Here is a 13,218-nt window from a genome sequence, read left to right on the forward strand (position 1 = left end):
TACAATAAGTTTCAATAAAAAGTGGACAAGAAAGAACCTTATTTTAGGTTACAATTCTCAACATAAACAACTAGAACTAATGGAAAAAGGAAGCCTAATGTTCTTCTTTATATTATGCAACAATTTGCTAGAAGAAAGGAACATGTTCTTTAGAAATAAGATAAGTGTCACATTATTTTCTTGGTCAAATATTCTTGGGCATCCAACTAATGTGTCCCTAATTTTAAGGCCTCAAAAGTGCTCCAAAATTATGGTTACATGAAGCAAAGTTGTTGATTTGAAATTATTTGTCAAGCAAGGTTCCTTGAACAACTCTTATATGCTTTGAATATACTTAATAAGAGTCAAAAGACCTTAAAAATACTCTCAACCAATTGAAAAAGTCACCAACCTCCTACTAGATGCTCTTCAAAAAATAATAGCAGACATGTTTCATGGCTTCCAAGCTGAAAAAATTCCTTGGGATAGAAACTATCCCTTGATGCATCTATTGTTGATAAAGGATACTTCTACAAGTCAAAATATCCTTTAGGAATCATAAATTTGAGTTTTTGGCTATGGCTCAGACTATTATTATTCATTTTATTCTTATTATTTTAATGTTTGGTCAAGGAAAACTATGTCTCACACTTGATTGTAGCCTAAGGACTATCCTTTGAACTCAAAACATTTCATCTTCATTAGTGCATAGATCAGTATATTTCGAATGCCATGATTGTCCTATACATAATTAAGACCATGAAAAATGACATCTCAACATGGTTAATCAAATGCCCTTAACAATGCCATTACTCTTGTGAATTTTTTACATTCTCATATGGATTTTAATCATAATGACACCTTCATATACTATCATTCATTGGGTGCTTTCTTCTTGGTTTGGGTTTACAAATCCTCAATAAATTTTAACATTCTCAGTAGCACATATATCTTCATAGAGTTTTTAACCACTGTAAATTATTATGATGTAAATGATCAAGAGTTGAATATCTTGTCTAAGTGTCAATCATGGTGGTACAATTTCACTTGCAATCATACTTTGGTAGCAAAATGATAGCCTATTTTGTATCTTCTCTTATGCCTATGTTGAGGTGGAAGAATAATTTTCAACATCTATCATTCTTAGAATTAAACTTTTCCTTTGTGAAGTAGTATCTTTTATAAAGATCTCTTATTGATTATGGAGGTATATATCACTCTTGGGGATCCTATCCCTCTTATTGGAACAAGTATCCTTGATGAGGATATTATACTTATAAGTACATATCCTTAAATGGGACCTCTTCCTTAGTGATTAAAATATATAATTATTTATCAAAATTTTCTCCTTATTTAGTTGTATATTTTATAAGAAACCCTTCTATATTATGGATGTGTATATCTCTACAGGGATCTCATCCCTCTTGTAAGAAAATGAATCTTGAGGATCTTTTCTATATTTTAGAAGAGTGTTTCTCTTTATGATCTATCTTTGGAAGATGTGTAATTGTTTCCTTTGTCTCCATACTTGAGGGGAACTAATCTTTCCTATTCTTTTTAAGGATCCATTTTTCCTTTGTTGAGTGTTGTTTACTTATGATGTGATATTATTCCTTGTTTGAAGTTGTTTATTTGCTCAAGGATTATCTCTTATGCAAGAGGTGTGTATTGTTGTGTACAATGTCTTCTTCACTTGGCAATGCATGCCCATTATAAACAAACCCTTTAGTTTGGATTAAAAGTGTAGCATTCTTCATCAAGAATCCCTTTTACATAGCAGTAGGGGAAAGGTATCAGTTCTTGTTATCCTTCCTTTATTTTGGTCAATGATCATGTCTTTTTTGTCAAAACATCTCCTATTAAAGGTAGATTTATTTTGATAAAATATCTTTTCCATCTTTGATTCCTAAGGATTCCCTTTACACTTGTTGAAATAAAATGTTTTTACAACTTTCCCTTCCTTGCTTATAAGAGTAATGCCTCTTTAGCTTGGATTTATAAATATTTTTTCCTAAACAGATATCTTCTTGGCATTGAAGGTGAGTATTCTTGTTTCAAGCTTCCTTAAGACATCAACATAGGTTTATGTTGACATCTAATGGGGAAGAATTATATATTGCCCTCTTTGTACTATATTTTTCATATCTTATATGGGGTGTTCACTCTTGAAACCAAACCAGCAATTTTTATACAAGATGTTTCATTTTTCATACCAAATACATCCTTTTTATATATCTTATACAAGGTGTTTACTCTTAAAATCAGACCAACATGTCTTATATGAGATGTTTCATGCTCAAGACTAGACATATTTTTTTTTATTTCATGTCTTATATAAATTGTTGTATACTTGAAACCAAACCAGCAAGTCTTAAATATGAGATTGTTTACTACTAAAACAAAATAGTGACAATGTAGTTAAATGAGAACTAGCATAACATATCTTGCTAGACTATTCTTCACTCTTCTTCAAACATGGATCACCTAGCATAAAAGAACTTGCTAGCCCATGGAATCCATGTACCTTGTTTCTCGCCAATGGACACATAGCATAACATTCTTTGCTAGTGTTGGATCATGGTTTAATATACTTTCCATAGGTCTATGTCCTTGTTCTTTCTGTAAGTCCACTTGTGCTCCTACAATAACATGTCAAGAATGATATTAACTGTTGAGATATAATTATTAATGAGATATCTTCAACTAGTTAACTTGGAACTTTGTGTTTTAATACTAGAGTTATTTTATTTATTTATATTTCAAGGATATTCTCATGGATTGAGAGGATCCTATACATGGGGGCTTGATCACCCCTTAGTATTATCCTATCCCTAGTTTGTCTTTCTCTCAAATTCTCTACCTTTTCATTTCTAATTTATTGAGAATATGACCATAAGATCATACTCCACTAAAGTTGTGACTAAATGTAGCATCATAAATTGTACACCTTTATTAGTGTGTCTAATATCACACTCTTCTAACACTTCTTTTAGTATTTCCCTTTCCTCTATTCATTATAGGATCTTTATTAAATTTAATTAATATTTAAATTAATATTATGGGTCTTATTCCACATTATTACATCATCACACTCTTATTTGGGCCCTTAATTCATGGTTTGCCTTTTATCACTTTATCTTGATTTATTCTTAATCTTACTTAATTTCAACTCTGAAATCATATTATGCATATCTATACTTTATGCTTTGAGCCACCGAGTTGTATTTTCCATTATATTCATGTTATCTCCCATACCTAGATATTTTGAAAAAAGTTGACAGGACTAGGTAATAGAAATTCCCCCTAGTCCTCCTCTTTTTTCCCCAACTTTCAAGAGGATAATTTGGTGGTCCTATCTAATCCAAAAAAAATATATCAAAACTAATTTTTCCTAATGCTGATTCTAATAATGAAATCCCTATATAACGTATTGCTCTTAATTAATTTTCATAATTATATTTTATGCTAACATTATCATCAATTTAAGAGAAATTCTTCTTCCTCAAGAGTGAATCCGATTCAAGGAGCAAAAAACTACATCACAAAATCTTCCATTTATGTTTCAATTATTATTTCATGATGGATTTTGTGTGATGTATCTTTTTATTACATCAACACATGCAGGACTTATCTTAAGAGAACTGCATGACCTATTGAAGGTATAATCATCTACATTAAATCATTGCGGCCTTGACCTCAAAAAGGAAAGCTTTTCCAATTCAATTCAAGCTCAATTTATATTTAAATTAAAGTTAATTCCAAACCAAGGGTTTGACCTAGGGAAAACCCCTACCTACAACCCCCTTTTCTTTCCTCTTATGTGTAGATATAGGTACTTGATCAAGCCAAATGACCTTAGACAACATTCGAAGCCCAGTACAGACCTGGACCTAATTTCTAGGGACTAGGGCACTGGGTGCACCTATCTTATAACCAGGGCATTCGGGAACCCTGGTCCCTTGAGTTCTACATCAAATTTTGCAAGTGGCATCCAAACAACATCATATTTCAAATCTCCCAATAGCAACTCAATAGACAATAGTAATAGGCACCCTAATCCTATAAATTCAACATCAAATTTTACTTACAGATGCACAATCAAATTCCCTATCTATTTTTATACCTATTATAAACTTTTTGTTTCATTACCATTCACCATAATTAGTCCAAGTTGTTAGTTCATGAATGTACCTTCTTACCTTAGATTTAACATTCAAATTCAATCATTCTAATTATATTTTTAGCTCAAACAAAGTTAAATAGGACCTCAACTAGTATCTAACCCTCTCCCTAATAGAATTAAGGTTGGATCTATTGAGTTTATCCTCCTTTTAATGCACCATGATTCATGTGAAAGTTAGGTCATTTCTTAGTTTACATAGCTAAGATTGTGAAACGCTAATTTTCCAACCATTATAATAATTAATTTCTAATGTTCAAACTTTAAATCTCAATTATATAGGAACAATAATAATAAATAATGAAATCATAAAGAACATCAAACATTTGAACATGATATTTACATCGAAAACCCAAGTAGGGGAAAACTATAGTTCAAATCACACGTACAATATGAGTATAATTTATTATAATTTGGCCTCTGAAACCTACTTTTCCTAAGAGGACTTGCGAAACTAAACTTAACAACCTTAGGGAAAGATGTAAATGACTTGTAGAGATGAAACACATTATCTTGAGTAAAGATATAAAAAACTAGCAGGAGACTCACTATCTTCCAACAAAGAAAGCAATAGCAAAATTGAAAGGAACAAGATCTCCTGATCGTGGAATTATCCTTGAACTACTGTGTCAAGTGATCAAGATCATGGAAAACACATCTGACTTCAAAAATTATGTCAGAACACTTTCATACCGAAGATATTATCATCAAAGCTATTCACAATCACTTTTTGCACAACTCCATCATCAAATCTTCTTGCAAAATATTAATATTTTTTCTTCTCATTTTACACTCCCCTCATGCCTTCACTCATACATTTGTACTCCTTGATATGTAATATTAAACATTAAAACCCTTAATTAGATCAACCATAGATAGAGTAAACAATATTACATGAATTTAACCACCTGGACCTAAAATATTCATTCTGCCCATGCTAGGACATAGATAGGACCTGAAAAAACAAAAATCATTTCAAAATGATTCTAATGAACCACACATGCTAACACATTCCTTCAAATTTATCATCAAAACAAACATGTAGATAAACATTAGAGTACGTTAAATAGTTGGCACAAAAATAGACTTCCAATACAAATTACACAATGTGGATCTCTACACACCATGGTGATACTCAAAACACTAACCAAACTCATCTTGCAAAGTAAAATAAAACAAACAAATGTGATCCAAGTATGATACATCACCACAGTCAATAAAAAATTAAACAATTTGACAACATAAAACACAAAATATCATTATACCACTTGCTAGTCAAAACATCACCTTGAAGCTACACTAGAACACTACACAAAACTCAAAATATCATAATACCACTTGTCTGTCAAGAGATCACCTGGAAGCTAAACTGGAACACTACATTAACCACATGAGCATGTCCTACCAATAAAAGCACTTTAATCCACATATCCAAAAGCCACCAAGCATTCTCGAACCTATTCTTATAGATATCCTTATTCTCAGAGACACCAACAATCAATTCTACCATCTAAGTAACATAGGACATACCAATCTAATAGTATAATATACATAAAACATAAACATTATATCCAAAACCATAACACATACTCTTCACATACCAGATGAATTCAAGTCATTCTTCCTTGGGGATATTAAAACTCTTTCCTGCATAAATTTTATTTTCTGGATATTGAAACTTTTACTACACCATCCCTCCCAAACTACCTTAATATATTCACCAAACTATTTCCAACACATAGTGACATCAATGTCAACACAAAAAAGGTTGACATCAATGACAACACAACATAACAACTCAATTTTGTAGTAGGGGGTTAAATAATCATCTTTCATATTCACAAACTTCCCTAGTGCTTTCTTAATTAAAACAAATCCATTCATTGGTAGAGCCCTATATTAAGAAACTTGCACCCAATAACTACCATATTTGTAAAACCAAGATGACTAGATTGTTTTGATCTAGGGCTTTATGGTCCTATTAAGAACAGAACCAACCCAATTTACATGTCATTTTGATATTATTCAATGTAGGTGCAAGATGGATGAGGATATCCTTTTAATTGTCATGCATGTCTTAGATAGTCTCCAATTCCATATTTTTTCTTGTAATACTCATACAGATATGTGGCTCAAATTTCTAGATATTTTGAGGTTATCAACAAGTTTTGTGCACTTAAGCTTGATTCTGATTTCGCATTCTAATTATTTCTATTTCTATCAAAGCTCTGAAGCCTATTTTTATTCTTTGCTTCCTCCTTTTATTCAATCATGGATGCTTTGGGTCCTATGCACACTATGTATTCATTTGAGTTATTTTATGAGAATATAACATAGATAGCCAAGTTGAGATAGTTTGATTCACTTTCTAGTCATAAATTATAGGCTTTGGTTCCTGATTCATCCATAGGAAAAAAGAAGAAGTAGAAGCATAGAGCCTCATTGTCTACTTAGCTAGCCTTAGAGTCTCATGCATAAGATTTAGATTCTTCCTTCTCTTCCAATAGGTCTTCATATAGGAAGGACAAACCTAAGTGTTCTAATTACACCAAGATAGCACATGATGAGTGCATCATTCCTATACAAAGAAAATTTATGAGATAAAAACTCTTTTTTGGTGTAATCATATTGATTCACCTTCATCTAGTGCATCCTCTTTTACAACTTCATGACCTATAAATTTTGGGTCAACTTCTATGGAATATGATTAAGATAAGATGAAAAATCTATGCTCTCTTTTGTGTTGACACATATTTAGTCTAGTAGTATAGATTATTTTTCAAGCTTATATATTATTGCAATTAGAAAGACCATGTGGTTGTAGCATGTTATTTTTGAATGTTATAATTTTATTTTATTGAGATAATAAAACACAAGTGTTTCTTTAATGTATTTTCTTGTGAATTTCTATGTCTTATTGTGTGTTTGTGTTTGTAAGGGGAGTACCCTTCATCAAATGATCATGAAGAGAATTTATCCACCAAGTAGATGAAGATGACCTACTGAGGCTGAATGGCATTTAAAAAAAAAATCATGTAGAAAAAGTAGAATGTTTCATATTAAATTAGTAGCATCCAAGGATCACTATAAACTTCTAAAAATATCTCCTTAGAGCTCTATAGAGATTGAATTCAACTAAAATACAAGCATAGGAGGTATGAGAAAATATAGTATTTGTAGGTTCCACCTTCACAAAATGACCAAAGAGTTGTCAATTGTCTCAAAGGTAGGTTTGCACCAAAAATATAAGGTAAAAGAAAGGCAATCTCACCCAAACAAGAGAATCATTGATAGATTTCTTAAAGGGGCTGAAGAGGGAGACCAAGGACAAATTGAAAGAGGATGTGAATCCCAGACCCAATCCCCAATACCTAACATAGTCTTTCAATAATTAGTGGAATTAAAAAAAAACCAAAAACCCCTTAGTAAAAGAGTAAATCTCCAGCTTACCCTCCACCAAAGGCATCTAGTTGTCTGAAATGCATTGATGCAAGTTAGGAAGTAACTGCCAAATGTGGCTCAAGGACATAGTATCAACCACTTCTTTTTCTAAATCCAACTCCAATGAATGAACACAAAGGATACACTATTAGTGAGGAGAATTACAAATAGGCTTATCCAATGAATCGACAAAGGAGGTCTTACGAGGAACCCTCCCTCCACACCAAAAAGCCTCAATAATTGTCACACAACAAGAAAAAAGAGACTTCACATTTGAGGGAACCCTGAGAAGTGTGGACTAAGTAATTAGAGGAGTGCATACCATTGAAGAATACTTACTTGCCATGGCCACTCCTGCATAGGATCTAGTAGGTTGACACACCCCTTGCAACTCAACCCCAAGTTCAAGGAAGGAGAGGACACAATAGGCAAGAGACTAGATTCAAACTAAGGAGATGGATATGTGATGCCATTCTAGGAGATGCCTATTGTGGGAACATATATTTGTGTAGAGGAAACTAGTTATGTACATTAACAATATTATATTATATTAACTTATTAATTTTTAATAGATATTATATTATAATACTATAGTTTTATTATATTATATTTATGAATAAATTATATTAAACTAAAAATATTATATTATATTATTTAATATTAATATTATAATATATTTGTATTTATTTATATTATCTTATATTAATGTTTATTTTATTTTATTTTATTCTTTTTTGCTATTATTTTATAATATCTTACATTAATATTCATATTATTAAATGATCCTTAATATTAAGCATAACCTAATTGAACTCTAATTATAATTGAATCATATAAAATAATAAAACATAAATAAATAAAAATATAAAAATATAATTTAAAACAAATTAGTTTATTTTTAATGAATCCATGTGAAGGTGTAAATAATGATTGAATCTAATATTTATTTATTTTTATTCTAATATATTATATTATGTTTTATATTTGATGAAAAATAATACATATTGCTCACATTAAAATTTTTAATATATTGAACTAAAAGATGTAAAAAAAAATTCAACACAAAAACTGAACAAACATTAAGAAAATATATCTTCAACAACTAACTACGCTAACATGTGATATGATTCCAATCATAACATTTCCCTATTCCATTTCACTCTCTATGAATATGAATAAAAGTAACAAATTCCAAAGAACTACACAACCTTTGTGTTGACAGTCTTTGTATTGACACATCTTTAGTGTAAGCTCTCAGCACTATTTAAACCTTGCGTCAAGATTAAACCCATCACACTATTTGTAAGGCACCAGTGATAGCGAACCCTAAAAATGAAATTCGTCACCGTCTTTGAAAGTTATCATCTTATTGTTCGTCCCGATTCATTTACTAACGTTTTCACGTCACCATAAAGAGATTGAACATAAATAACATCTTATTGGAAAGAAAGAAAATACATGCTCGCGCATCAACCTAGAAATATGCAGCACGAAACCTTTAAATGCTTCAGTATTACAAAACCTTAAAATTTAGGTATTTCCTTTCTTATGCTAATTATGTCATCTGTTTCTCCATGGTGGTTTATGGAAGTTTCCAGCAATGCTTCGAAAGGATTTTTAGTTCTAATTAGACAAATAAAAAGGATATTCACCTCACTCAGAGCTGCAGGTAAGCGGTAGATTTATGCATATCAATGTCCTAAGTTTGTTTAGGGTTTTCACTGAAACAATCGTCTGAAATCTCTTTGGGTTTTCTTTGTTCTCCTTTCATAGAAACCTTTACAATTGATTCGTGTTTTGTTAAAAATCTGATAAACTTTCTTGATCAATCTACTTTTTAAACTATTATGATAAATAAACCATTGATTATTGTAAAATAAAAGACCACTGCTAATTGTAAAATAACACATTTAATCACTCAAATAAGATCCCTCTGTAAAAGACATCTAATTCATTACTAAAGTGCAATGCAACCAGCATAGTAAAATAATTTTTTTATCAATATAAGGTAGTAGCAGTTACACATCAAGTAATATTATTATTCTCTTCTCATAAAAATACCTAATATCTTTGAAGATATCCATAGAAACAATGCGTTAAACCTCCTCCATTAAGATGTAGGAGGAAATATTTACAAGGTTTTCTTCAATAATTCATTATGTTGGTAATAACTTCAATTCCTTCTCATCTACATTGAAACTTCTCTAGCAGAAGTAGTAAATATAATTCAATTTGTAGTATTTTTTCAACCATCACAATAAAATAGCACTTTGATGGCTATAGAGTAGCAATTGCTACACATTGAGAAAGGATAATCTAGCAACTACAAATAATATTATTGTTCTCCTTTCTTAAAACCTTCGCACCATGAATAATGTTTATTTGCTGGACACATAATAAAGTCAAGTGGAAGCTTCACTTTACAATCTTGCAGTATTGAAGATTGAATGCAAGTGTGAGCTTCACTTTACCATCTTGCAATATTGAAGATAAAGCTTCTGAGTGGATGTTTTTTTAGAAAATGTTTTCATAGATGATTGGATTGAATGATTGGATTGAATGCAAGTGTGCATGCATTGGATAGGAATTCCTACATAATACAATGCATACATACTTACAATCAATCCAATCATCCATAAAAAATATTTTATAAAAACCATCTACTCTGGGAGCTTCATCTTCAATAGAGAAAGACAAAAAAGTGAATCAACAAGCTTTGAGAACAAACAAACCTAACTCTACAACATAAAAAAAATTGAGCACACTCTTGGGTCCTTCTCCAAAAGCCTTCACCTTCTAGGCCATTCAAACAAGTGCAAGCCATGATATGGAGGACATATTGGAGAAAATTGATTGATGTGGCAAAATAAATAGTTGCATGCTTGAATGGAGATTACTCAAATTAGATAATGGGTAGGTAAAAAATAAATCATTTGAAATAAGCAGTCCAATATTAAAGAAGGGTAGGCAACAAAAATATTATCTTATTTCTAAGGGGAATCAACAGTTTCAATTTTCCAAGAGATGCCTATCTCTTGATCCATTGGTTACATAGGGTAGTTAATATTTCGGAGTTATTTATATAATTATCCACTAAACATATGTCTTCTAGAAAATATATGATCCAATATTTAAGAAGGGTAAATAAGAGAAACATTATTTTATTTTTTTAGTTCTATAGAGGTGCCTATCTTATCATCCAATAATTGCATAGAGTAGATAAATTTTTCAAAGAATTGTTTCAATAATTTCCCACTAAACTTATACATCATGAAAAATAATTGATCTAATGGTTAGAAGGGTAGGTAAGAAAAAATTTGTTTTCCTTTTAAAAAAAATAGTTTCAATTTTGAAAGAGTTTTGTATCTCATGATCCAATGGTTATATTGGATAGTTAAGATTTCTAAATTGTCATTACATAATTTTCCATTAAACTTATACCTCTTGGCAAATAAGTGATCCAATGATTAAGAAAGATAGGTATGAGAATATTTTTTTTTCTTCTAGAAGAGATTGGGAAAATTTGAATTTCAAAAGATCATTTCTATTATTTTCCACTAAACTTATGTCTTGTTGTAAATAAACCATCCCATGATTATGTAAGATAGATAAAAAAATACTATTTATTTTTAAAATTTATTTTAGAAAGAAATTCATACTATTTAAATTTCCATAGAGTTCCTTCCATAATTTTCTAACTTATATTGTTGCAAATAAATGAACCCACAATTATGTTGAGAAATATTATTTTATTTTTAATTTTAATTTAAATAAGAATTGAAGATAAATGATTAAAAAGAAATTAAAATATCTTTGAATGTGAAATTGGACTTGAAATATTTAATAATAAATAGAAAAATAATTTAATAGTTTTGTATGTGAAATAAGTGATGCAATTAGTTACATCAGAAAAATGATCATTTAAGTAAAATTAGATAAAAATTAATTTATTTAATTATGTTTTATTTCAAATAGTTTGTTAGAACAAATTATTATTTGAGAGAGAGAGAGAGAGAGAGAGAGAGAGAGAGAGAGAGAGAGAGAGAGAATTTTGAAGGATCTATATTGTGATAGATACAGATAATATTATTGTGTTTCTTATAAAATAATTTGTGAATCAAATTTTATGTAGTTTTTTGTATTGATATAGCGAATAAACTAGAGTACAAAATTGGGAGTAACTGTTTTAGCAGTACATCATAACTGTGCAAAATAAGATCAACCTATACATGTTATGTCTATCAAGTTCTCTACACAACATATATGTCAGACTAATTACATCGGTTGTCAAAAAAAAAAAAAAAACTTGCCCATGGTGTGTGCCTCGATTAAATCCAGGTGATACATCTTGTAGGTCCTTCCATCCAAATGAGTCTGTGATCATCCAACATCCTGGCAGATTGGATCATCTGTTGTCTTACCTAGTGGCCATTGCTCCTGATTTCTTTCATGAGAGCACCAAGGGCATTCACAAATGGAGTTCTCTCAGCATTGATTCTTCCCCATGTGTACCCATGAGATAACTCAAAGATGAATACTGTGGCATACCCATCTAGTAGGAATCTCCAGAACTTCTCTTTGTTTAGTCTAAAAACCATGGTAACGTATGAGCAGACAGAGTGGAGGGTGAGACTTCAAAAAGACTCAGTAAGGGCCCTTACTTGCCCTTGATATTTTTTAAATTCCTAGCTTTCCATAAATACCAAAGGATATCACCAGAAAGTATATTCCAAAACATATTAGTATCTTTCTTAAGGCCTTTAATGCAGCCTATAAAAACATCAAGAATAAAAACATAAGCCAAAAAAATGTGTCTACTGGACTCGTTAACTTTACAAATAGAGCACATGTCCTCTTTTGAATAGTCCGATCTAACAGGGAGCTTATCAAGAAGTAAAAGCCATCTGAAGGTTCTTTTCCTCGGAGCCGGTGGAGACCCTCAGAGAGCCTTAAGAATATTGCTCCATTGAGCATGCCATAGGTCAGAGTACCAAATACAGTTGAGATGGTTAAGGATGCTGATGTCAGAGGAGAGGTTTAAGGTTCCCAATCGGGCTTCCATCAGACCAAATGAAGGAGAGAAAGTGGTTATCATCAATAGTACAAGTTATGGGAGGTTGGAGGAAATTACAAGCATTGCACAAGATGTTATACATCCTCTTATTAGATAAAGGCAGATTAAATTTACTAGAGAGCTCGTCCCATGGGATCAAAATTTCGTTAGCTATGATATCCTTGAAACAACAAATACCTTTGTTGGCCTATTTTTTGGCCAAACACCCTTGAGTAAGGGTGAGAGGCTTATGGTTATGGGTTAAGTTCCACCAAATTGACCTTTCCCCAAAGACTTGATTAACACGGCTGCTCGAACTATTGCCAACATTAGACCTAATAGCTTCCCACACTTTCCAGATGGTTTAAAAAATAATAGAGCCTACGGTAGAAATTGGAAAGGATCCAGCTAGCAGAACACTAATGGAGAGGAGCTTCCAAGATTTATCTCTCTTAGGAACCCCCAACCTAATATTATTATGGATGAGCACTTTCCACGGTTTATTACCTTCCAGTGCATGAAATATCCATTTGGAAGCCAATGAGTCCCTTGGATTTTAAAATCC

Source organism: Cryptomeria japonica, chromosome 5, assembly GCF_030272615.1.
Source record: "Cryptomeria japonica chromosome 5, Sugi_1.0, whole genome shotgun sequence".
Classification (NCBI taxonomy): Eukaryota; Viridiplantae; Streptophyta; class Pinopsida; order Cupressales; family Cupressaceae; genus Cryptomeria; species Cryptomeria japonica.